The sequence below is a fragment of the Scyliorhinus canicula genome, unplaced genomic scaffold, assembly GCF_902713615.1.
Source record: "Scyliorhinus canicula unplaced genomic scaffold, sScyCan1.1, whole genome shotgun sequence".
NCBI classification, from domain to species: domain Eukaryota; kingdom Metazoa; phylum Chordata; class Chondrichthyes; order Carcharhiniformes; family Scyliorhinidae; genus Scyliorhinus; species Scyliorhinus canicula.
The window spans coordinates 241,711-266,166 of NW_024055476.1; the positions used below are offsets into that span (position 1 = coordinate 241,711).

The 24,456-nt window shown below is 44.6% G+C and overlaps 16 non-coding genes across 16 annotated transcripts; 1 reads left to right on the forward strand and 15 right to left on the reverse strand.

Annotated features, from left to right (window-relative positions):
* Positions 1 to 249: 249 nt before the first annotated feature.
* Positions 250 to 322, reverse strand: trnav-uac. Its single transcript has one exon. It is a non-coding gene; the product is annotated as a tRNA-Val (tRNA).
* A 1,777-nt stretch (positions 323 to 2,099) lies between these two features.
* trnav-aac lies at positions 2,100 to 2,172 on the reverse strand. Its single transcript has one exon. It is a non-coding gene; the product is annotated as a tRNA-Val (tRNA).
* A 329-nt stretch (positions 2,173 to 2,501) lies between these two features.
* On the reverse strand, positions 2,502 to 2,574 carry trnar-acg. Its single transcript has one exon. It is a non-coding gene; the product is annotated as a tRNA-Arg (tRNA).
* Positions 2,575 to 2,668: 94 nt separating this feature from the next.
* Positions 2,669 to 2,741, reverse strand: trnav-uac. Its single transcript has one exon. It is a non-coding gene; the product is annotated as a tRNA-Val (tRNA).
* Positions 2,742 to 4,370: 1,629 nt separating this feature from the next.
* On the reverse strand, positions 4,371 to 4,443 carry trnav-aac. The gene has a single exon. It is a non-coding gene; the product is annotated as a tRNA-Val (tRNA).
* A 330-nt stretch (positions 4,444 to 4,773) lies between these two features.
* On the reverse strand, positions 4,774 to 4,846 carry trnar-acg. The gene has a single exon. It is a non-coding gene; the product is annotated as a tRNA-Arg (tRNA).
* A 94-nt stretch (positions 4,847 to 4,940) lies between these two features.
* Positions 4,941 to 5,013, reverse strand: trnav-uac. The gene has a single exon. It is a non-coding gene; the product is annotated as a tRNA-Val (tRNA).
* A 1,628-nt stretch (positions 5,014 to 6,641) lies between these two features.
* On the reverse strand, positions 6,642 to 6,714 carry trnav-aac. The gene has a single exon. It is a non-coding gene; the product is annotated as a tRNA-Val (tRNA).
* A 496-nt stretch (positions 6,715 to 7,210) lies between these two features.
* On the reverse strand, positions 7,211 to 7,283 carry trnav-uac. The gene has a single exon. It is a non-coding gene; the product is annotated as a tRNA-Val (tRNA).
* Positions 7,284 to 8,911: 1,628 nt separating this feature from the next.
* trnav-aac lies at positions 8,912 to 8,984 on the reverse strand. Its single transcript has one exon. It is a non-coding gene; the product is annotated as a tRNA-Val (tRNA).
* A 496-nt stretch (positions 8,985 to 9,480) lies between these two features.
* trnav-uac lies at positions 9,481 to 9,553 on the reverse strand. The gene has a single exon. It is a non-coding gene; the product is annotated as a tRNA-Val (tRNA).
* A 1,628-nt stretch (positions 9,554 to 11,181) lies between these two features.
* Positions 11,182 to 11,254, reverse strand: trnav-aac. Its single transcript has one exon. It is a non-coding gene; the product is annotated as a tRNA-Val (tRNA).
* A 329-nt stretch (positions 11,255 to 11,583) lies between these two features.
* On the reverse strand, positions 11,584 to 11,657 carry trnar-acg. Its single transcript has one exon. It is a non-coding gene; the product is annotated as a tRNA-Arg (tRNA).
* A 94-nt stretch (positions 11,658 to 11,751) lies between these two features.
* On the reverse strand, positions 11,752 to 11,824 carry trnav-uac. The gene has a single exon. It is a non-coding gene; the product is annotated as a tRNA-Val (tRNA).
* A 1,628-nt stretch (positions 11,825 to 13,452) lies between these two features.
* trnav-aac lies at positions 13,453 to 13,525 on the reverse strand. The gene has a single exon. It is a non-coding gene; the product is annotated as a tRNA-Val (tRNA).
* Positions 13,526 to 13,803: 278 nt separating this feature from the next.
* On the forward strand, positions 13,804 to 13,876 carry trnae-uuc. Its single transcript has one exon. It is a non-coding gene; the product is annotated as a tRNA-Glu (tRNA).
* Positions 13,877 to 24,456: the final 10,580 nt, after the last annotated feature.

A 24,456-nucleotide genomic window follows, 5' to 3' on the forward strand; every position in this document is an offset into this window, starting at 1 on the left:
TGATGCCCTGCTCACTTTGCTCTGCATCGGGAACCAGCTGTCCAACCCACTGAACTAAAGGGGACGCCAAAACTAGGAACTGCGAGCCAGCCATGAGTCGAACTTGGAATCTCCTGATTCGGAGTCAGACGCGTTATCCATTGCGCCACTGGCCCACAGCAGTTATAGGCTTTTGTTATTCCTCGATGATGAAGACCAGTTACGAGATTGAGGTAATATTTTGCGACACACTAAACTGGAAACACCAGATGTTTCTGCCCGGTTTCGAACCGGGAACCATTCGCGTGTAAAGCGGATGTGATAACCACTACACTACAGAAACAGCTGGCAGCTCACACTCCAACCGACCTGTGTCACCTTCAACTCAACTGCCTTGTTGCAGCTTACAACACCAGGTTAAAGTCCAACAGGTCACCTGAAGAAGGAGCCGTGCTCCGAAAGCTCGTGTTTGAAACAAACCTGTTGGACTTTAACCTGGTGTTGTAAGACTTCTTACTGTGCTCACCCCAGTCCAACGCCGGCATCTCGAAATCATTGTTGCAGCTTCGCATGGTTCGGCTGAGAGGCCATGTCACTTCTTACAAGAACACGTCTATTTCTTTAAAACAGATGTCTAAACTTACAAGCCAGTAGAAGAACCTATATTGAACTGAAGAATTTGTTCAGCAAATCTCTAACGGCGAAATGCTCTCTTCTATTATTAATGCAGCATTCTGAAATCCTACAGAAAAAAGCAACCGACTTTACACAATATTTGTTCCGTTATTCAATGCTTGAGTTGAGTTTAAGAATTGACAATTATGTGTTTCTTATATTTGACCTCTTTGTGTTTTGGTGTGTAAAATGCTGCAGCCTAAATACCGTTCATGTAGAAGAAAGGAGGGGTAATTGTAAATCAACTTTGAGCCTGGATTCCCACACTAGCTTTTCCTATTTCTCCATCAGGAAGACCGTTTTTTCTTTCCCAAAGCTGGTTCAGTTAAGTCTCTGGCATTTCCTCTAAGTCAGTTCCAGTATCGTTTTTGTCTGTCCTTTTGAGTACACATTACTTTCAGACATCCTTCAATCTGGCCCGCTGCATTTGCTGATCCCAATGCCATCTACTCTGCATTGGAGAGACTAAATGCCGACTGGGTGACCGCTTTGCAAAACACCTTCGCTCCATCGACAAAGTGGTGGTAGACTCTCCTGTCGCTTGCTATTTGAACTCACTGTCCTGCTCTCATGTCCACATGTCCGATCATGGCCTGCTGCTATGTTCCCATGTAGCTCAGCACAACGCCGAGGAGCAGCACCCCATCCTCCGAATAGGCACGGTACAGCCTTGCGGATTTTACAGTACGGTCAACAACTTCGCACCGTGAAATCACTCTTCCCACTTCACCACATGTTTATTTCCATCAACCTATTTTCATTGCTTCCATTGATATGTCTTCCTTTCCCATTGTCTCCCCCTCCCCATTCCCCTAGCCAATCGCATCCGTCTTGGGAAATCCGCCCCTTGTTCCTCATTGTCCTCTGCCATTAACACATTCTAATCTTCTAATCGCCTCTATCAGCACCGTTCTTAACACTGATTAGAAACATTTACATTCCCTTTTTCTTTCAGCACAACACATTCTTGTTATTCTCCACCCATCGCTGGCCGTCTGTCGCTCTCCCCCCACGCACCGCCAATCTAAACCTAACCAAAGATCCAGTTGTCCGGCTTCGACAAAGAGTCACCCAGACTCGAAACGACACTTGCCATCTCTCTCCACAGAGGCTGTCAGACCTGCTGAGACTGTCCTGTTTTCTGTTTTTGTTCCCCATTGACGCATACGCTTTTATCGTACATTTAGACATGTTTGAAATGGTGATTAAATATGTTGATCTGCATCCGATAGATTCTGTGGTGGATGAACAAACTGCTGATATCCGAATTGTGGCAAAATGTGGCTTTTCTTCCCTCGGCGTCTTGAATATTCAGTATTTCTGACTTTGTTGCAGGAATTTTAACATCTCATGCGAGACCAAATCTCATGTTCCTCGAACGTGCAAGATTGAGGAAGAAACGTATTTAGTGCAAACATTCGTCACACAAAATCAGAAGCACGCCATGTTTCTGCCCGGTTTCGAACCGGGGACCTTTCGCGTGTTAGGCGAATGTGATAACCACTACACTACAGAAACCGCTGGGAGTATCACACTCAGTGGCACTGTGCAATGTTGAACTTCAATGTATTGTTGCAGCTTCTGACGGTTCCGCTGAGAGGCCATGTAACTTATTGGAAGAAGCCGTTTCTTTAAAACTGGTGTCTCAACTCATCAAAGGATCATATATTGAACTTTGCTGAACTGGAGATAAGTTATGTTTTGCTTGAAGTTAAATTGAGAGGGCAGGGCTTTCATAAGTAACCACAGCTGAAACGAGAATTGATGATGCCCTGCTCACTTTGCTCTGCATCGGGAACCAGCTGTCCAAATCACTGAACTAAAGGGGACGCCAAAACTAGGAACTGCGAGCCAGCCAGGAGTCGAACCTAGAATCTCCTGATTCGTAGTCAGACGCGTTATCCATTGCGCCACTGGCCCACAGCAGTTATAGGCTTTTGTTATTCCTCGATGATGAAGACCAGTTACGAGATTGAGGTAATATTTTGCGACAGACTAAACTGGAAACACCAGATGTTTCTGCCCGGTTTCGAACCGGGGACCATTCGCGTGTAAAGCGAATGTGATAACCACTACACTACAGAAACAGCTGGCAGCGCAGACTCCAACGGACCTTTGTCACCCTCAACTCAACTGCCTTGTTGCAGCTTCGCATGGTTCGGCTGAGAGGCCATGTCACTTCTTACAAGAACACGTCTATTTCTTTAAAACAGATGTCTAAACTTACAAGCCAGTAGAAGAACCTATATTGAACTGAAGAATTTGTTCAGAAAATCTCTAACGGCGAAATGCTCTCTTCTATTATTAATGCAGCATTCTGAAATCCTACAGAAAAAAGCTACCGACTTTACACAATATTTGTTCCGTTATTCAATGCTTGAGTTGAGTTTAAGAATTGACAATTATGTGTTTCTTATATTTGACCTCTTTGTGTTTTGGTGTGTAAAATGCTGCAGCCTAAATACCGTTCATGTAGAAGAAAGGAGGGGTAATTGTAAATCAACTTTGAGCCTGGATTCCCACACTAGCTTTTCCTATTTCTCTATCAGGAAGACCGTTTTTTCTTTCACAAAGCTGGTTCAGTTAAGTCTCTGGCATTTCCTCTAAGTCAGTTACAGTATCGTTTGTGTCTGTCCTTTTGAGTACACATTACTTTCAGACATCCTTCAATCTGGCCTGTTGCATTTGCTGATCCCAATGCCATCTACTCTGCATTGGAGAGACTAAATGCCGACTGGGTGACCGCTTTGCAAAACACCTTCGCTCCATCGACAAAGTGGTGGTAGACTCTCCTGTCGCTTGCTATTTGAACTCACTGTCCTGCTCTCATGTCCACATGTCCGATCTTGGCCTGCTGCTATGTTCCCATGTAGCTCAGCACAACGCCGAGGAGCAGCACCCCATCCTCCGAATAGGCACGGTACAGCCTTGCGGATTTTACAGTACGGTCAACAACTTCGCACCGTGAAATCACTCTTCCCACTTCACCACATGTTTATTTCCATCAACCTATTTTCATTGCTTCCATTGATATGTCTTCCTTTCCCATTGTCTCCCCCCTCCCCATTCCCCTAGCCAATCGCATCCGTCTTGGGAAATCCGCCCCTTGTTCCTCATTGTCCTCTGCCATTAACACATTCTAATCTTCTAATCGCCTCTATCAGCACCGTTCTTAACACTGATTAGAAACATTTACATTCCCTTTTTCTTTCAGCCCAACACATTCTTGTTATTCTCCACCCATCGCTGGCCGTCTGTCGCTCTCCCCCCACGCACCGCCAATCTAAACCTAACCAAAGATCCAGTTGTCCAGCTTCGACAAAGAGTCACCCAGACTCGAAACGACACTTGCCATCTCTCTCCACAGAGGCTGTCAGACCTGCTGAGACTGTCCTGTGTTTTCTGTTTTTGTTCACCATTGACGCATACGCAGTAAGTTGCTTTTATCGTTCATTTAGACATGTTTGAAATGGTGATTAAATATTTTGATCTGCATCCGATAGATTCTGTGGTGGATGAACAAACTGCTGATATCCGAATTGTGGCAAAATGTGGCTTTTCTGCCGCCGGCGTCTTGAATATTCAGTATTTCTGACTTTGTTGCAGGAATTTTAATATCTCACGCGAGACCAAATCTCATGTTCCTCGAACGTGCAAGATTGAGGAAGAAACGTATTTAGTGCAAACATTGGTCACATAAAATCAGAAGCACGACATGTTTCTGCCCGGTTTCGACCCGGGGACCTTTCGCGTGTTAGGCGAATGTGATAACCACTACACTACAGAAACTGCTGGGAGTATCACAATCAGTGGCCCTGTGCAATGTTGAACTTCAATGTATTGTTGCAGCTTCTGACGGTTCCGCTGAGAGGCCATGTAACTTATTGGAAGAAGCCGTTTCTTTAAAACTGGTGTCTCAACTCATCAAAGGATCATATATTGAACTTTGCTGAACTGGAGATAAGTTATGTTTTGCTTGAAGTTAAATTGAGAGGGCAGGGCTTTCATAAGTAACCACAGCTGAAACGAGAATTGATGATGCCCTGCTCACTTTGCTCTGCATCGGGAACCAGCTGTCCAAACCCACTGATCTAAAGGGGACGCCAAAACTAGGAACTGCGAGCCAGCCAGGAGTCGAACCTAGAATCTCCTGATTCGTAGTCAGACGCGTTATCCATTGCGCCACTGGCCCACAGCAGTTATAGGCTTTTGTTATTCCTCGATGATGAAGACCAGTTACGAGATTGAGGTAATATTTTGCGACAGACTAAACTGGAAACACCAGATGTTTCTGCCCGGTTTCGAACCGGGGACCATTCGCGTGTAAAGCGAATGTGATAACCACTACACTACAGAAACAGCTGGCAGCGCAGACTCCAACGGACCTTTGTCACCCTCAACTCAACTGCCTTGTTGCAGCTTCGCATGGTTCGGCTGAGAGGCCATGTCACTTCTTACAAGAACACGTCTATTTCTTTAAAACAGATGTCTAAACTTACAAGCCAGTAGAAGAACCTATATTGAACTGAAGAATTTGTTCAGAAAATCTCTAACGGCGAAATGCTCTCTTCTATTATTAATGCAGCATTCTGAAATCCTACAGAAAAAAGCTACCGACTTTACACAATATTTGTTCCGTTATTCAATGCTTGAGTTGAGTTTAAGAATTGACAATTATGTGTTTCTTATATTTGACCTCTTTGTGTTTTGGTGTGTAAAATGCTGCAGCCTAAATACCGTTCATGTAGAAGAAAGGAGGGGTAATTGTAAATCAACTTTGAGCCTGGATTCCCACACTAGCTTTTCCTATTTCTCTATCAGGAAGACCGTTTTTTCTTTCACAAAGCTGGTTCAGTTAAGTCTCTGGCATTTCCTCTAAGTCAGTTACAGTATCGTTTGTGTCTGTCCTTTTGAGTACACATTACTTTCAGACATCCTTCAATCTGGCCCGCTGCATTTGCTGATCCCAATGCCATCTACTCTGCATTGGAGAGACTAAATGCCGACTGGGTGACCGCTTTGCAAAACACCTTCGCTCCATCGACAAAGTGGTGGTAGACTCTCCTGTCGCTTGCTATTTGAACTCACTGTCCTGCTCTCATGTCCACATGTCCGATCATGGCCTGCTGCTATGTTCCCATGTAGCTCAGCACAACGCCGAGGAGCAGCACCCCATCCTCCGAATAGGCACGGTACAGCCTTGCGGATTTTACAGTACGGTCAACAACTTCGCACCGTGAAATCACTCTTCCCACTTCACCACATGTTTATTTCCATCAACCTATTTTCATTGCTTCCATTGATATGTCTTCCTTTCCCATTGTCTCCCCCTCCCCATTCCCCTAGCCAATCGCATCCGTCTTGGGAAATCCGCCCCTTGTTCCTCATTGTCCTCTGCCATTAACACATTCTAATCTTCTAATCGCCTCTATCAGCACCGTTCTTAACACTGATTAGAAACATTTACATTCCCTTTTTCTTTCAGCCCAACACATTCTTGTTATTCTCCACCCATCGCTGGCCGTCTGTCGCTCTCCCCCCACGCACCGCCAATCTAAACCTAACCAAAGATCCAGTTGTCCAGCTTCGACAAAGAGTCACCCAGACTCGAAACGACACTTGCCATCTCTCTCCACAGAGGCTGTCAGACCTGCTGAGACTGTCCTGTGTTTTCTGTTTTTGTTCACCATTGACGCATACGCAGTAAGTTGCTTTTATCGTTCATTTAGACATGTTTGAAATGGTGATTAAATATTTTGATCTGCATCCGATAGATTCTGTGGTGGATGAACAAACTGCTGATATCCGAATTGTGGCAAAATGTGGCTTTTCTGCCGCCGGCGTCTTGAATATTCAGTATTTCTGACTTTGTTGCAGGAATTTTAATATCTCACGCGAGACCAAATCTCATGTTCCTCGAACGTGCAAGATTGAGGAAGAAACGTATTTAGTGCAAACATTGGTCACATAAAATCAGAAGCACGACATGTTTCTGCCCGGTTTCGACCCGGGGACCTTTCGCGTGTTAGGCGAATGTGATAACCACTACACTACAGAAACTGCTGGGAGTATCACAATCAGTGGCCCTGTGCAATGTTGAACTTCAATGTATTGTTGCAGCTTCTAACGGTTCCGCTGAGAGGCCATGTAACTTATTGGAAGAAGCCGTTTCTTTAAAACTGATGTCTCAACTTATCAAAGGATCATATATTGAACTTTGCTGAACTGGAGATAAGTTATGTTTTGCTTGAAGTTAAATTGAGAGGGCAGGGCTTTCATAAGTAACCACAGCTGAAACGAGAATTGATGATGCCCTGCTCACTTTGCTCTGCATCGGGAACCAGCTGTCCAACCCACTGAACTAAAGGGGACGCCGAAACTAGGAACTGCGAGCCAGCCATGAGTCGAACTTGGAATCTCCTGATTTGGAGTCAGACGCGTTATCCATTGCGCCACTGGCCCACAGCAGTTATAGGCTTTTGTTATTCCTCGATGATGAAGACCAGTTACGAGATTGAGGTAATATTTTGCGACAGACTAAACTGGAAACACCAGATGTTTCTGCCCGGTTTCGAACCGGGGACCATTCGCGTGTAAAGCGAATGTGATAACCACTACACTACAGAAACAGCTGGCAGCGCAGACTCCAACGGACCTGTGTCACCTTCAACTCAACTGCCTTGTTGCAGCTTCGCATGGTTCGGCTGAGAGGCCATGTCACTTCTTACAAGAACACGTCTATTTCTTTAAAACAGATGTCTAAACTTACAAGCCAGTAGAAGAACCTATATTGAACTGAAGAATTTGTTCAGAAAATCTCTAACGGCGAAATGCTCTCTTCTATTATTAATGCAGCATTCTGAAATCCTACAGAAAAAAGCTACCGACTTTACACAATATTTGTTCCGTTATTCAATGCTTGAGTTGACTTTAAGAATTGACAATTATGTGTTTCTTATATTTGACCTCTTTGTGTTTTGGTGTGTAAAATGCTGCAGCCTAAATACCGTTCATGTAGAAGAAAGGAGGGGTAATTGTAAATCAACTTTGAGCCTGGATTCCCACACTAGCTTTTCCTATTTCTCTATCAGGAAGACCGTTTTTTCTTTCACAAAGCTGGTTCAGTTAAGTCTCTGGCATTTCCTCTAAGTCAGTTACAGTATCGTTTGTGTCTGTCCTTTTGAGTACACATTACTTTCAGACATCCTTCGATCTGGCCCGCTGCATTTGCTGATCCCAATGCCATCTACTCTGCATTGGAGAGACTAAATGCCGACTGGGTGACCGCTTTGCAAAACACCTTCGCTCCATCGACAAAGTGGTGGTAGACTCTCCTGTCGCTTGCTATTTGAACTCACTGTCCTGCTCTCATGTCCACATGTCCGATCATGGCCTGCTGCTATGTTCCCATGTAGCTCAGCACAACGCCGAGGAGCAGCACCCCATCCTCCGAATAGGCACGGTACAGCCTTGCGGATTTTACAGTACGGTCAACAACTTCGCACCGTGAAATCACTCTTCCCACTTCACCACATGTTTATTTCCATCAACCTATTTTCATTGCTTCCATTGATATGTCTTCCTTTCCCATTGTCTCCCCCTCCCCATTCCCCTAGCCAATCGCATCCGTCTTGGGAAATCCGCCCCTTGTTCCTCATTGTCCTCTGCCATTAACACATTCTAATCTTCTAATCGCCTCTATCAGCACCGTTCTTAACACTGATTAGAAACATTTACATTCCCTTTTTCTTTCAGCCCAACACATTCTTGTTATTCTCCACCCATCGCTGGCCGTCTGTCGCTCTCCCCCCACGCACCGCCAATCTAAACCTAACCAAAGATCCAGTTGTCCAGCTTCGACAAAGAGTCACCCAGACTCGAAACGACACTTGCCATCTCTCTCCACAGAGGCTGTCAGACCTGCTGAGACTGTCCTGTGTTTTCTGTTTTTGTTCACCATTGACGCATACGCAGTAAGTTGCTTTTATCGTTCATTTAGACATGTTTGAAATGGTGATTAAATATTTTGATCTGCATCCGATAGATTCTGTGGTGGATGAACAAACTGCTGATATCCGAATTGTGGCAAAATGTGGCTTTTCTGCCGCCGGCGTCTTGAATATTCAGTATTTCTGACTTTGTTGCAGGAATTTTAATATCTCACGCGAGACCAAATCTCATGTTCCTCGAACGTGCAAGATTGAGGAAGAAACGTATTTAGTGCAAACATTGGTCACATAAAATCAGAAGCACGACATGTTTCTGCCCGGTTTCGACCCGGGGACCTTTCGCGTGTTAGGCGAATGTGATAACCACTACACTACAGAAACTGCTGGGAGTATCACAATCAGTGGCCCTGTGCAATGTTGAACTTCAATGTATTGTTGCAGCTTCTAACGGTTCCGCTGAGAGGCCATGTAACTTATTGGAAGAAGCCGTTTCTTTAAAACTGATGTCTCAACTTATCAAAGGATCATATATTGAACTTTGCTGAACTGGAGATAAGTTATGTTTTGCTTGAAGTTAAATTGAGAGGGCAGGGCTTTCATAAGTAACCACAGCTGAAACGAGAATTGATGATGCCCTGCTCACTTTGCTCTGCATCGGGAACCAGCTGTCCAACCCACTGAACTAAAGGGGACGCCAAAACTAGGAACTGCGAGCCAGCCATGAGTCGAACTTGGAATCTCCTGATTCGGAGTCAGACGCGTTATCCATTGCGCCATTGGCCCACAGCAGTTATAGGCTTTTGTTATTCCTCGATGATGAAGACCAGTTACGAGATTGAGGTAATATTTTGCGACACACTAAACTGGAAACACCAGATGTTTCTGCCCGGTTTCGAACCGGGGACCATTCGCGTGTAAAGCGAATGTGATAACCACTACACTACAGAAACAGCTGGCAGCGCAGACTCCAACGGACCTGTGTCACCTTCAACTCAACTGCCTTGTTGCAGCTTCGCATGGTTCGGCTGAGAGGCCATGTCACTTCTTACAAGAACACGTCTATTTCTTTAAAACAGATGTCTAAACTTACAAGCCAGTAGAAGAACCTATATTGAACTGAAGAATTTGTTCAGAAAATCTCTAACGGCGAAATGCTCTCTTCTATTATTAATGCAGCATTCTGAAATCCTACAGAAAAAAGCTACCGACTTTACACAATATTTGTTCCGTTATTCAATGCTTGAGTTGAGTTTAAGAATTGACAATTATGTGTTTCTTATATTTGACCTCTTTGTGTTTTGGTGTGTAAAATGCTGCAGCCTAAATACCGTTCATGTAGAAGAAAGGAGGGGTAATTGTAAATCAACTTTGAGCCTGGATTCCCACACTAGCTTTTCCTATTTCTCTATCAGGAAGACCGTTTTTTCTTTCACAAAGCTGGTTCAGTTAAGTCTCTGGCATTTCCTCTAAGTCAGTTACAGTATCGTTTGTGTCTGTCCTTTTGAGTACACATTACTTTCAGACATCCTTCAATCTGGCCCGCTGCATTTGCTGATCCCAATGCCATCTACTCTGCATTGGAGAGACTAAATGCCGACTGGGTGACCGCTTTGCAAAACACCTTCGCTCCATCGACAAAGTGGTGGTAGACTCTCCTGTCGCTTGCTATTTGAACTCACTGTCCTGCTCTCATGTCCACATGTCCGATCATGGCCTGCTGCTATGTTCCCATGTAGCTCAGCACAACGCCGAGGAGCAGCACCCCATCCTCCGAATAGGCACGGTACAGCCTTGCGGATTTTACAGTACGGTCAACAACTTCGCACCGTGAAATCACTCTTCCCACTTCACCACATGTTTATTTCCATCAACCTATTTTCATTGCTTCCATTGATATGTCTTCCTTTCCCATTGTCTCCCCCTCCCCATTCCCCTAGCCAATCGCATCCGTCTTGGGAAATCCGCCCCTTGTTCCTCATTGTCCTCTGCCATTAACACATTCTAATCTTCTAATCGCCTCTATCAGCACCGTTCTTAACACTGATTAGAAACATTTACATTCCCTTTTTCTTTCAGCCCAACACATTCTTGTTATTCTCCACCCATCGCTGGCCGTCTGTCGCTCTCCCCCCACGCACCGCCAATCTAAACCTAACCAAAGATCCAGTTGTCCAGCTTCGACAAAGAGTCACCCAGACTCGAAACGACACTTGCCATCTCTCTCCACAGAGGCTGTCAGACCTGCTGAGACTGTCCTGTGTTTTCTGTTTTTGTTCACCATTGACGCATACGCAGTAAGTTGCTTTTATCGTTCATTTAGACATGTTTGAAATGGTGATTAAATATTTTGATCTGCATCCGATAGATTCTGTGGTGGATGAACAAACTGCTGATATCCGAATTGTGGCAAAATGTGGCTTTTCTGCCGCCGGCGTCTTGAATATTCAGTATTTCTGACTTTGTTGCAGGAATTTTAATATCTCACGCGAGACCAAATCTCATGTTCCTCGAACGTGCAAGATTGAGGAAGAAACGTATTTAGTGCAAACATTGGTCACATAAAATCAGAAGCACGACATGTTTCTGCCCGGTTTCGACCCGGGGACCTTTCGCGTGTTAGGCGAATGTGATAACCACTACACTACAGAAACTGCTGGGAGCATCGCAATCAGTGGCCCTGTGCAATGTTGAACCTCAATGTATTGTTGCAGCTGATAACGGTTCCGCTGAGAGGCCATGTAACGTATTGGAAGAAGCCGTTTCTTTAAAACTGATGTCTCAACTCATCAAAGGATCAGATATTGAACTTTGCTGAACTGGAGATAAGTTATGTTTTGGTTGAAGTTAAATTGAGAGGGCAGGGCTTTCATAAGTAACCACAGCTGAAACGAGAATTGATGATGCCCTGCTCACTTTGCTCTGCATCGGGAACCAGCTGTCCAATCCACTGAACTAAAGGGGACGCCAAAACTAGGAACTGCGAGCCAGCCAGGAGTCGAACCTAGGAATCTCCTGATTCGTAGTCAGACGCGTTATCCATTGCGCCACTGGCCCACAGCAGTTATAGGCTTTTGTTATTCCTCGATGATGAAGACCAGTTACGAGATTGAGGTAATATTTTGCGACAGACTAAACTGGAAACACCAGATGTTTCTGCCCGGTTTCGAACCGGGGACCATTCGCGTGTAAAGCGAATGTGATAACCACTACACTACAGAAACAGCTGGCAGCGCAGACTCCAACGGACCTGTGTCACCTTCAACTCAACTGCCTTGTTGCAGCTTCGCATGGTTCGGCTGAGAGGCCATGTCACTTCTTACAAGAACACGTCTATTTCTTTAAAACAGATGTCTAAACTTACAAGCCAGTAGAAGAACCTATATTGAACTGAAGAATTTGTTCAGAAAATCTCTAACGGCGAAATGCTCTCTTCTATTATTAATGCAGCATTCTGAAATCCTACAGAAAAAAGCTACCGACTTTACACAATATTTGTTCCGTTATTCAATGCTTGAGTTGAGTTTAAGAATTGACAATTATGTGTTTCTTATATTTGACCTCTTTGTGTTTTGGTGTGTAAAATGCTGCAGCCTAAATACCGTTCATGTAGAAGAAAGGAGGGGTAATTGTAAATCAACTTTGAGCCTGGATTCCCACACTAGCTTTTCCTATTTCTCTATCAGGAAGACCGTTTTTTCTTTCACAAAGCTGGTTCAGTTAAGTCTCTGGCATTTCCTCTAAGTCAGTTACAGTATCGTTTGTGTCTGTCCTTTTGAGTACACATTACTTTCAGACATCCTTCAATCTGGCCCGCTGCATTTGCTGATCCCAATGCCATCTACTCTGCATTGGAGAGACTAAATGCCGACTGGGTGACCGCTTTGCAAAACACCTTCGCTCCATCGACAAAGTGGTGGTAGACTCTCCTGTCGCTTGCTATTTGAACTCACTGTCCTGCTCTCATGTCCACATGTCCGATCATGGCCTGCTGCAATGTTCCCATGTAGCTCAGCACAACGCCGAGGAGCAGCACCCCATCCTCCGAATAGGCACGGTACAGCCTTGCGGATTTTACAGTACGGTCAACAACTTCGCACCGTGAAATCACTCTTCCCACTTCACCACATGTTTATTTCCATCAACCTATTTTCATTGCTTCCATTGATATGTCTTCCTCTCCCATTGTCTCCCCCTCCCCATTCCCCTAGCCAATCGCATCCGTCTTGGGAAATCCGCCCCTTGTTCCTCATTGTCCTCTGCCATTAACACATTCTAATCTTCTAATCGCCTCTATCAGCACCGTTCTTAACACTGATTAGAAACATTTACATTCCCTTTTTCTTTCAGCCCAACACATTCTTGTTATTCTCCACCCATCGCTGGCCGTCTGTCGCTCTCCCCCCACGCACCGCCAATCTAAACCTAACCAAAGATCCAGTTGTCCAGCTTCGACAAAGAGTCACCCAGACTCGAAACGACACTTGCCATCTCTCTCCACAGAGGCTGTCAGACCTGCTGAGACTGTCCTGTGTTTTCTGTTTTTGTTCACCATTGACGCATACGCAGTAAGTTGCTTTTATCGTTCATTTAGACATGTTTGAAATGGTGATTAAATATTTTGATCTGCATCCGATAGATTCTGTGGTGGATGAACAAACTGCTGATATCCGAATTGTGGCAAAATGTGGCTTTTCTGCCGCCGGCGTCTTGAATATTCAGTATTTCTGACTTTGTTGCAGGAATTTTAATATCTCACGCGAGACCAAATCTCATGTTCCTCGAACGTGCAAGATTGAGGAAGAAACGTATTTAGTGCAAACATTGGTCACATAAAATCAGAAGCACGACATGTTTCTGCCCGGTTTCGACCCGGGGACCTTTCGCGTGTTAGGCGAATGTGATAACCACTACACTACAGAAACTGTGTAATACTTGTGTAAAGTCGGTAGCTTTTTTCTGTAGGATTTCAGAATGCTGCATTAATAATAGAAGAGAGCATTTCGCCGTTAGAGATTTTCTGAACAAATTCTTCAGTTCAATATAGGTTCTTCTACTGGCTTGTAAGTTTAGACATCTGTTTTAAAGAAATAGACGTGTTCTTGTAAGAAGTGACATGGCCTCTCAGCCGAACCATGCGAAGCTGCAACAAGGCAGTTGAGTTGAAGGTGACACAGGTCCGTTGGAGTCTGCGCTGCCAGCTGTTTCTGTAGTGTAGTGGTTATCACATTCGCTTTTCACGCGAATGGTCCCCGGTTCGAAACCGGGCAGAAACATCTGGTGTTTCGCAGAAAGGAGTTGAAATAGCAAGCGACAGGAGAGTCTTCCACCAGCTTGTCGATGGAGCGAAGGTGTTTAGCACAGCGGTAACCGAGTCGGTATTTAGTCTCTCCAATGCAGAGTAGATGCCGTTGGGATCAGCAAATGCAACAGGCCAGATTGAAGGATGTCTTGTAGTAATGTGTACTCAAAAGGACAGACACAAACGACACTGTAACTGACTTAGAGGAAATGCCAGAGAGTTAACTGATCCACCTTTTGGAAAGTAAAACCTGTCTTCCTGATGGAGAAACAGGAAAAGCCAGTGTGGGAATCCAGGCTCAATGTTGATTTGCAATTACCCTTCCTTTCTTATACATGAACGGTATTTAGGCTGCAGCATGTTACACACCAAAACACAAAGAGGTCAAATATAAGAAACACATAATTGTCAATTCTTAAGAAGCGACATGGCCTCTCAGCCGAACTATGCGAAGCTGCAACAAGGCAGCTGACTTGAAGGTGACACAGGTCCGTTGGCTTCTGTGCTGCCAGCTGTTTCTGTAGTGTAGTGGTTATCACATTTTCTTTACACGCGAATGGTCGCCGGTTCGAAACTGGGCAGAAACATCTGGTCCTTCCAGTTTAGTCTATATGTTGCTAAATATTACCTCAGTCTCGTAACTGGTCTTCATCATCGAGGAATAGCAAAAGCTTGGAACTTCGGTGGGCCAGTGGCGCAATGGATAATGCGTCTGGTTACGAATCAGGAGATTCTGGGTTCGACTCATGGCTGGCTTGCAGTTCTGAGTTTTAGCGTCCTCTTTAGTTCAGTGGGTTGGACAGCTGGTTCTTGATGCAGAGCAAATTCAGCAGGACATCATCAATTCTCGTATCAGCTGTGGTTACTCATAAAAGCCCTGCCCTCTCTCTGTAACTTCAAGCAAAACATAACTTATCTTCAGTTCAGCAAAGTTCAATACCTGATGCTTTCATAAGTTGAGACATCAGTTTTAAAGAAACGGCTTCTTGCAATAAGTTACATGGCCACTCCGCGGAACCATTAGAAGCTGCAGCAACACATTGAGGTTGAACATTACACACGTCCACTGATGGCGAAGCTCCCACCGGTTTCTGTAGTGTAGTGGTTATCACATTCGCCTAACACGCGAAAGGTCCCCGGTGGTTAGGAAGCATCCCGCGCTTTTCATTTCGTGTGACGAATGGTTTTACAAAATACGTTTGTTCCTCAATCTCGCACGTTCGAGGAACATGAGATTTGGTCTCGCATAAGGTATTGCAATTCCTGCAACAAAGTCAGAAATGCTGAATTTTCCAGACGCCAGGGGAAGCAAAGCCTTTCCTAATTTGCCACAATTCGGATATTAGCAGTTTGTTCATCCACCACAGAATCTATTGTGTTGACAGATGCAGATGAACATATTTAATCACCATTTCACACATGTCTAAATGTACGATAAAAGCAACTTACTGCGGATGCGTCGATGGGAAACAAAAACAAAAAATTCAGGACAGTCTCAGCTGGTCTGGCAGTCCCTGTGGAGAGAGATGGCAGCTGACGTTTCGAGTCTGGGTGACTCTTTGTCAAAGCTGGAGAACGGGCAATAGGGTCAGATTCAGGCTATTGTGGCTGGGGCGGGGCTGACGTGACGCATTGGTCCTCAGTAGAGTGTCAGCGACTGGTGGCAAATGACGAAAATGTGTTGGACAGAAAGGAAAAGGGAATGTAAATGAGGCTAATCAAGGCTAAGCAAGGTGCTGATAGAGGCGCATTAAGAGGTCAGAATGTGTTCATGGTAGAACAAAAGTAAGCAGCGAGGCAGAGGAAAATGAGATTAAAATCGCTTATTGTCACTAGTGGGCTTCAAATAAAGTTACTGTCGCCACATTCCGGCGCCTGTTGGGGGAGGCTGGTACTGGCCTATCGTGGTCCGCTTTCAAAGCCAGCGATTTCGCACTGTGCTAATCCAGCCCCTGCAATAGAGATCAGATTGCTCAAGTGGGATCGGATGGGCTGGATGGAGGGGCAATGGTGAGGGCAAAGCATATCGTTGGAATTAATGAAAATAAGTTGATGGAAATAAACAGGTGGTTAAGGGGGTAGAGAGAGTTCAGAGTCTAAGGTTGTTGAACCGAATGTTAAGTCGGGAAGGCCTAATGTCGGGACATGCCTAATCAGAGGATGAGGAGCTATTCCCCCAGTTTCTGCTGGGTTTCTGTGGAACATTGCAGCAGGCCAGGGTCGAAATGAAGACATACATAATAAATAAATACGTGAATGTAAATGGGGAATTGGGAATGTTTCACTGTCAAAATAAATATTGGGTAAAAATAGACTAGCGATTCAAGAAGGCAATTCACCATCACCGTCCCAATAGCAAATAGCTGTGGGCAATAAATGCTGGAGCAGCCAGGGGTGGTCACATCCCCGAATGAATGAAATGGAACAGACAGAGAGCTGCCGGAATCCACCAGAATAGAGATAAGTGAATGTCCACTCATAGACAAGCGTTTCGAAAATGTTTCGATTTTCTCGGGAATGTATTGGTTCCCTGCAGTTTGAGCTCAGCTTCTTAAAGCAAACCCAATGTGAATGAATCCCGCCGTCTACGCCGCAAAGAAATGAAGAAAACATGCGGTATGACCATCGGAAAACCTCATCGAAGGGCTCACCCGTGATTTGAACCCGAGACCTCTCGCAAATTCCTACAGCGAGACACCCAAAGCGAGAATCATACCCGTAGACCAACGAACCCCTCGAAAGTAAACGCAGCATACTGTCATTGCCATCGAAAGTCGATCTAACATCTGAGGAGAAAGCGGAAAATACTGGAACAACTCAGGGAGTCAGGCGGCATTTCTCGACAGGACAACAAAGTTCGTCTTTCACCATCACCTTTCATTAAAACCGGGACAGGTTAGAAATGTAGTACGTCTTAACCAAGTGAACTCCCGGAGGGAGGAAACAGAACAACAGGAAAGGGCTCTAACAGGGGGCAAGTCAGGAGAGATTAAATGGGAAAAGGCCTTGGCTTCCCTGGCCACAGAGTGAGGTTAGCATCGAATCAGAGAATGATTAGAAGGGACACTCAATTGATGTGCTAAAAAATATTGATTTTGGTGGTATATATCACTAGTAATTGTTTCTAAAAGCAGCAAACAAAATCTTCCCGATTACATGAAAAATTAGACAGTGAGAGATGAATTTTATTTATTATGATGAATTTTATTTACTGTGTTGCGATATGTTTACATCCGTACTTCCACCAAGATTCAACGGAACCTTTCAAAGGAGAATTGTGAAGGGAAGCATCATGGCTAATGTGAGGTATGAAAGGCGATTGGGACAGCGTTTTCAAATAGACACAGGAAAATTGAATCCTCATTCCGTTCCCTAAATCTCTATGATTCATGAGCGTTCATGTCACTCCCTCACTGTTTGTTCTCAGTCACTTGAGCAGTGAGCAGGTGCAGGATGGTCACAGGCCTCTGGAGATTGAACCGTCGCTATTTCCGCTCCAGCAGTTGATCCGCCGCACAGTTTGATCAGTTTAGAGTCTGCGGTGTCCACGACCACAGCTTCCGTTTGCTGCTCTCGATATGAACCGATTGTGCTGGTGGATACATCGCTGCCTCTGGCCCCTTCCTATCACTACTTCTGTAAACAATGCAGTGGTGCAGGAATCTGTATGGCTGCGTCAGCAGATCATTTCCTGCATTGAATAAACACGGAAGAACATTAGTTGTTGATCTAAAGTGCAACCACAAATGCTGTGTCTGATTCTATCATATAAACATATAAAGTAGATGGAATGAGGCAGGAACTCAGAAGTAAATATAATTTACATGAGTCAAAGAGGACAAAGATCTCAGGGATCGAATGCGAAAATTTGGGAACACGATGCCGATGATGTTACAGAGTTAAAGGATCCAGGATTTATCAACAACGACGCAGGCATTATAAAAGATACAGCAAGTGTAAATATGTACATATCGCTGTTGGGAATGCTGTTCAAACACATGGATGGTTCCGTTACTCTTCTTTCATTTGGTATTAACCTCACAGACAGAGTGTGGGAGGGATTGGGAAAGATGAAGCAGGGATGAAATACAATAATCCTGAGCAGAGACTTTAGCAACTGGAGCAAGTGCACGAGAAACGTTGCCGGGAACAGAATCCATCAATCAGTTTAAGGAAGAAGTGGATAAATATCGGACTAGTAACTATAAATTTAAAAATGATGAAATCTATGGAACAAGCAGATAATTAATCAGTGGATAACTCCTTAAGCGAGACAATACAAAATAATGGACCGAATTTCCTCTCTTTGGGCTGTAAACCACTATGATTGTAAGATAATCAATGGCTCTGCTCAGTCAGGCAGGAAACAGAGCACTGACTATCTGAATCATTGTAACCTGGTGTTACACACAGGAAGTAGAGAGGTTTGGAATCAGTGACGGTTCAAGTGGTCTATGGATTGAGAAACAGCCAATCGCTCAGTGGCACCGTGAGTAACGCCAGGTAACGACATTCCATAATAGTCCAATCGGTGACAATGTGGCCCCTCCGTCTCACATTGAGGGGCAGCAAGTCCCAGTCTGGAAATCAGACCCGGATTGATCCGCCTTTTGTCCACTTTCATCATCGTGACCAGGAATCCCAGGAAAGAGCTGTTTCCAGCTGGAACTATGAAGCTGCTGATATTGGGTGAGTTTATTTTCTTATCTGATGCATTGTTTTAACAATCACATAACACCGTGTGGTTATGTGGGTTTTATTTTGTTCCCAGCTGTTCAGTGTGAGGATCAGAGCTCCCACCCTGAACAGGCGGTGTCTCGGGAAGGGGATCGGGCTGAACTGAACTGCTGGCTCTCCATTGGTTCTGGCTATTTCGTAGCCTGGTAGACAGACACTGACAGAGGCTCCCACATTTATCGCCTCCATTTGCCGGGGGACTGAGACCAAAGGACGCTCCACCCTGTCCTTGGAGAGAACAAAGAAGTCCATTTCCATCTGTATAGATGAGAGCACGGTCCAGGACTCCGGAATGTATCTCTGTGCGAAGCAGCCACAGTGACACACAGAGCGGATCCGGCTGGATAATATCTTGTTCTCTGTCGGGTCTCCGCTGCCCGTTACCCTTTCCCCAAACCAGAACCTTTAGAGATGCCGGTGATGGTCATAAATGTTACTTTCCCATGTTCAAACTTCTATCTGGACAATCTTCCAACACAAGGGCAGCACGGTAGGATTGTGGATAGCACAATGGCTTCACAGCTTCAGGGTCCCAGGTTTGATTCCGGCTTGGGTCACTGTCTGTACGGAGTCTGCACATCCTCCCCGTGTGTGCAGGTCAGGTGGATTGGCCATGATAAATTGCCCTTAGTGTCCAAAATTGCACTTAGTGTTGGGTGGGGTTACTGGGTTATTGGGAGGTGTTGACCTTGGGTAGTGTGCTCTTTCCAAGAGCCGGTGCAGACTCGATGGGCCGAATGGCCTCCTTCTGCACTGTAAATTCTATGATAAAACATTATAGCTGTTACTAGTAAAGTAAAGCCGCCATAGACCCAAATCAGCACTTTGAGTGGAATGCTGACTGGTGGTGATTTAACCGGATGATCACCACATCGTCTGTCGAGGGACAAGGTTGGGAACTCGGGGCTTAGGAATAACGTCTGTTATAGCTGTTATAGGAGATATAGAGGAACAGGGCAGGTTAAGTAAAGTTCTCTATTTAATTGTCCCAAACTAAAAAGTTAAGACACAGGCAGAAAATCTGACTCTTCTTTCTCTTTCAAATACTTAGCTTGACGTGCAAGAGAAAGATAGATAATGAATTATGCAGATAGATAGAAAAATTGATAGTCGGTATATAGATGGTTAGATAGTCATGGGAACGCAGACAGACAAATAGAATGGTAGATAAATTCAGTAAGAAGTTCCGAAACAAAGCTGTTGGACTTCAACCTCCTGTGGTAAAACTTCTTACTCTCCCATCCCAGTCCGGCATCTTCACATCATGATAGATAGACTTAGATTAGCTTATTCAGCCTATATACTCAAGCACTTTATCTATTTCTCCTTGGACATATCGTGATGTTAATTTTATTTCTGTTTTAACAGCTGTTAATTGTCATTCAGGGACATTTCAGATATCGATATCTCGGGTAACACAATGTCAGACTATCTCGCTTCATCACAACGCTACTTTCACTACAAATGACTGGTGCCAGCAGTTCTCCAATCAAGCTCCCGAGTATCTGGTCTCCACACTCGGAGGTTAAAGACAGTAAGAAGTCTTACAACACCAGGTTAAAGTCCAACAGGTTTGTTTCAAACACGAGCTTTCGGAGCACGGCTCCTTCTTCAGGTGAATGGATTCACCTGAAGAAGGAGCCGTGCTCCGAAAGCTCGTGTTTGAAACAAACCTGTTGGACTTTAACCTGGTGTTGTAAGACTTCTTACTGTGCTCACCCCAGTCCAACGCCGGCATCTCCACATGGAGGTTAAAGAGTTCAGGGAAGTTTTAAAGTATCCCTGGACCTTGAGAAAGGCTCCACCACTCTCAGTGTTTACACGGTTGAGCTGACAGACTGTGCGGTGTATTACAATGCAGTGAGACACTGTGAAACAAAGAGATGAGAACCCTGTACCCTGCTCACTCGATATGGGGACTGCAGAGACATGTAGCGAATGGGCTTTAGAAGGGAGTGTGATACAAGCAAAATCAATTAAAAGGTTCTTGCTTATGGATTTAAAACATATACTTTATTCATTCTAATAATCTAATTTGCAGATAATCCGTAGTAGAAACACGTAAATCATTGGATGATACATTGGCTTACTGCAATTTGGTTCCCGTCATTGTTTGATGTTTAGGGAACCTTCAAGCCTTCCATTCTACCGAAATTAACATTCCAAATGTATCAGTTGTGGATATATCAGTTTATTTCGTTAAGCTATTTATGCAAATAACAAGTACTTTACAAATGGCGTAGGCACGTCCGAAGATTGAGGCAAAGGAACTGGCATCAATCCGAAATGGCAAGTGTAGCAAAAGCAATGTAATGGAAAATGCCTCAGATGCGGTAATAAAAACATCAAAGTAATAAACCCCGTAATAAGTTGCCACAATAAAATCTCCTCAATATTCAAGGATAAATATGTGCAGGTTAGGTGGATTGGCCTTGATAAATTGCCCTTAGTGTCCAAAATTGCCCTTAGTGTTGGGTGGGGTTATTGGGTTATGGGGATAGGGTGGGGGTGTTGATCTTGGGTAGGGTGCTCTTTCCAAGAGCCGGTGCAGACTCGATGGGCCGAATGGCCTCTTTCTGCACTGTAAATTTTATAAAATTCTATGAAATTGAGAATCGCTATTTCACAGAGAATATTCCACTAGATGGCGCGCTAGGACATTATCTGTGTCCAAAATTTACAGAGGCGTCAGTTCACCGCCGTAACAGCTGACAGCTGAGGAATACAGGAAATGTGTATGTTTCGTGTCATTTCCAGGTAAACGATATGTATTTAGGGCAAGAGCCTATGTATGAATTACAGAAGCTCTGGCACAGAGCACGTTTCTGGGCATGAGGCTCTGGAATCCAGCCCCACTTCAGGACTTTCTGGTTCGCAGTCTGTTTAAACCGATTGATGATCAGCTTGTAAATTCTTCCAAGATGCGCATTGACAGTTCGTAAGAGCTGGAGAGTTTTCTGGTCAACCAAACTGCAGGAGACAATTGAAAGCACTGCAGTCAAACATAATCATGGGCCAATGTAATGGAAGCCAATGGCCAACCAGCGCCACCTGAGGTGATGGTACCTGGAGGATGAGGAGGATGACGGTGGTGACTTAGACAGTGAACAGAATAAATTGTTTTATTCCAATATCACTGGGTGGTCTGACTAAGAGATTTAACAGGTTTCAAATCAATGTGGTTCCTCAATATATCATAGAGAAAGAGAGAGAGAAAGGGATGTGCACCAATTCGTTGCAGAATGTTCTGGTTACTATTTGCAACAAGGTCAAAGTACCAGGAAAATACCTAGGCTCTCAAATCCCTTTGCTCAAGCATTAGGATGACAACACTTTCTGTGGGAGAATTAAACATTCCCAATGACGTCTGTGTTAATAATATCTCCGACATCACAACACCGACTGTAGTGGAAATCATAGATCATAGAGTTTACAGTGCAGAAGGAGGCCATTCGGGCTATCGAGTCTGCACCGGCTCTTGGAAAGAGCACTCTAACCAAGCCCACACCACCCTATCCCCATAACCCAGTAACCCCACTCAACCAACACTAAGGGCAATTTTGGACATTAAGGGCAATTTAGCATGGCCAATCCACCTAACCTGCACGCCTTTAGACTGTGGGAGGAAACCAGAGCACCCGGAGTAAACCACGCACACACGGGGAGGATGTGCAGACTCCACACAGACAGTGACCCAGCCGGGAATCGAACCTGGGACCCTAGAGCTGTGAAGCATTTGTGCTAATCACTGTGCTACCGTGCTGCCCTACCTGGAATGAAATGAACGTCCTGAGGTTGAAAAGTGCTTTGGGGCATCCGGAGTCGGTAAAAGGCGCGACATCAGTAAAAATATTTCGCTTACCGAGGAATAATTTACTCCAGGGTTAAATTAATTGTCCTCCTTTTTCCATGGAGATCATTAATTTGTTATTAATTCCCTTTTCTTTATTCCAGTCTCCTTTTCCCGGATTGGATTAATGAGTGGTCACCACCTCCTGGGATTTTCCAGGATTTTGTCTCCAGTCTGTTGAGAGGTTCTTTCCTCTCAACAGGACACCGGGAGCCCGTCAGAAACAACAACCGGGAATTTACCGAGGAGACGGTGCATCCCTCAGGGAATGCTGCACTGTCAGTTCCTGGCCTCTGAATAATATGTTAAATTGTGGACACTGCCTTCCTCCGGAATGTATCTCTGTGCGAAGCAGACACAGTGAGACATATAACAATGGAGGGATTAAGATCGCATGGCCACCATTTCCAAAAAAAGAACAGGAGAAATGCCCTGTCCAATATCCATCCACCAATCACAATTACTGTAACAGCGAGGCTATTAAACATTACTGTGTGGAGTGATATGCTGGGTCCAATTGGCTGCAAGGTTTTCCACATTTTATTATAACAGTGACGGTGAAACACTTTGGAACCTGAAGCTCGATAAATATTCTAATTTTCATTCTCGAAACTGTCCTCTTCCATTGCTTTATTTTGGCAATAAATTTATTCGTGTTAAAAATGTATGTTAGAATTGAAAAGTTGAGATATCACCTCGATTTCAGGCGCCATTTCAGACTCGCCGCTGATTACCGTGTTTGCCTAACGCTCTGTTATGCTGAATGGCACTTTGACAGTTTTTGTACAGGTTCAGCCCAGCTCTGTGTCTCTGTGGGACTCAGTGCGCAGTAATACACCGCGGAGTCTGTCAGCTCTGTTTTAGACACATTCAGTAGGACGGTGCGGATTGTATCATTGAGCTCAGCTGAAAAACGGTCCCCTGGGGATCTCTCTGTGTTCCCGATGTATTTACTAATCTGGAGCAGGTACTCCATGGATCCGCTGGGATACTGACGGTACCAAAATAGGTAATAATTGTTCGTGCTTGTAGCTGTATAATTGCAGAATAACTTAACATCTTCTCCTTCACGCACTGTGACAGCAGCCGGTGTCTGAGAAACGGAATCTCCTCGACAATGTCCTGTAAGAACCCAAAGTGATTTTCAATTAAACAGTGCGAATTCACTGAGTCTATACCGCAGAATCGTCCCGTTATCCTGAACAATAGCCTCAGAGAGTGATCAGCCAAGACAATAGAAATATATTTTCCACAGCTTAGTGGTTGCAACGGGAAAGTGTTTGGACGGATTAAATAAATCTTCTATCATAAAGATTCCGGTCTTTCTAACGATGTCCGGTCCTCAGCTTCAGTCACTGTAACTGGAAGCGGAAAGTACTAATGGTCTGTGGGTTTGACAGTCCGCTGTTTGTCAAGGTCATTCACTAGCAGCAGAGAAGCTTCAATCTCAGCCCAACTCTCCCGCTCTCATTCCCTCGGGAAATGTGCCGACTTCCAGCAAACAGTGTTTCCTGTTTAGACCAGCAAGATCCGGATTACCTTTTCAAGTTGGGACAGTCTGTACCTCCGACCACCCACACCCTTGTATTCAGCGACCTGCCTGACAGAATGTCATGTTGGAAAATCTGTGACATAAAGAGTTGAGCAACTTGTGAACTTACCGGTTAAAAGAGCGGCCGCTGTGAGGGATAAATACACAGTAACAGGCGACATGTTTGCAGAGAGATCGTGGCAGCTTTGAACAGAAATGGTTGAGGCTGAAATTGTTTTCATCAAGAGTTGAGAAGAGGATGAGTCATAATCATGAGCCTGCTGATTGGTACATTGCTCGCAACGTCATCGGGTCACATCCAATTGCCTGTAAGTTCCTTTTCTCTTCAATTCAATCAATGTTCTCACAGCTCATTGGATCTCCAATTCATCCTGTTGGCGCAGATCGAAAGCAACGAAGTGAATTTGTACATCTC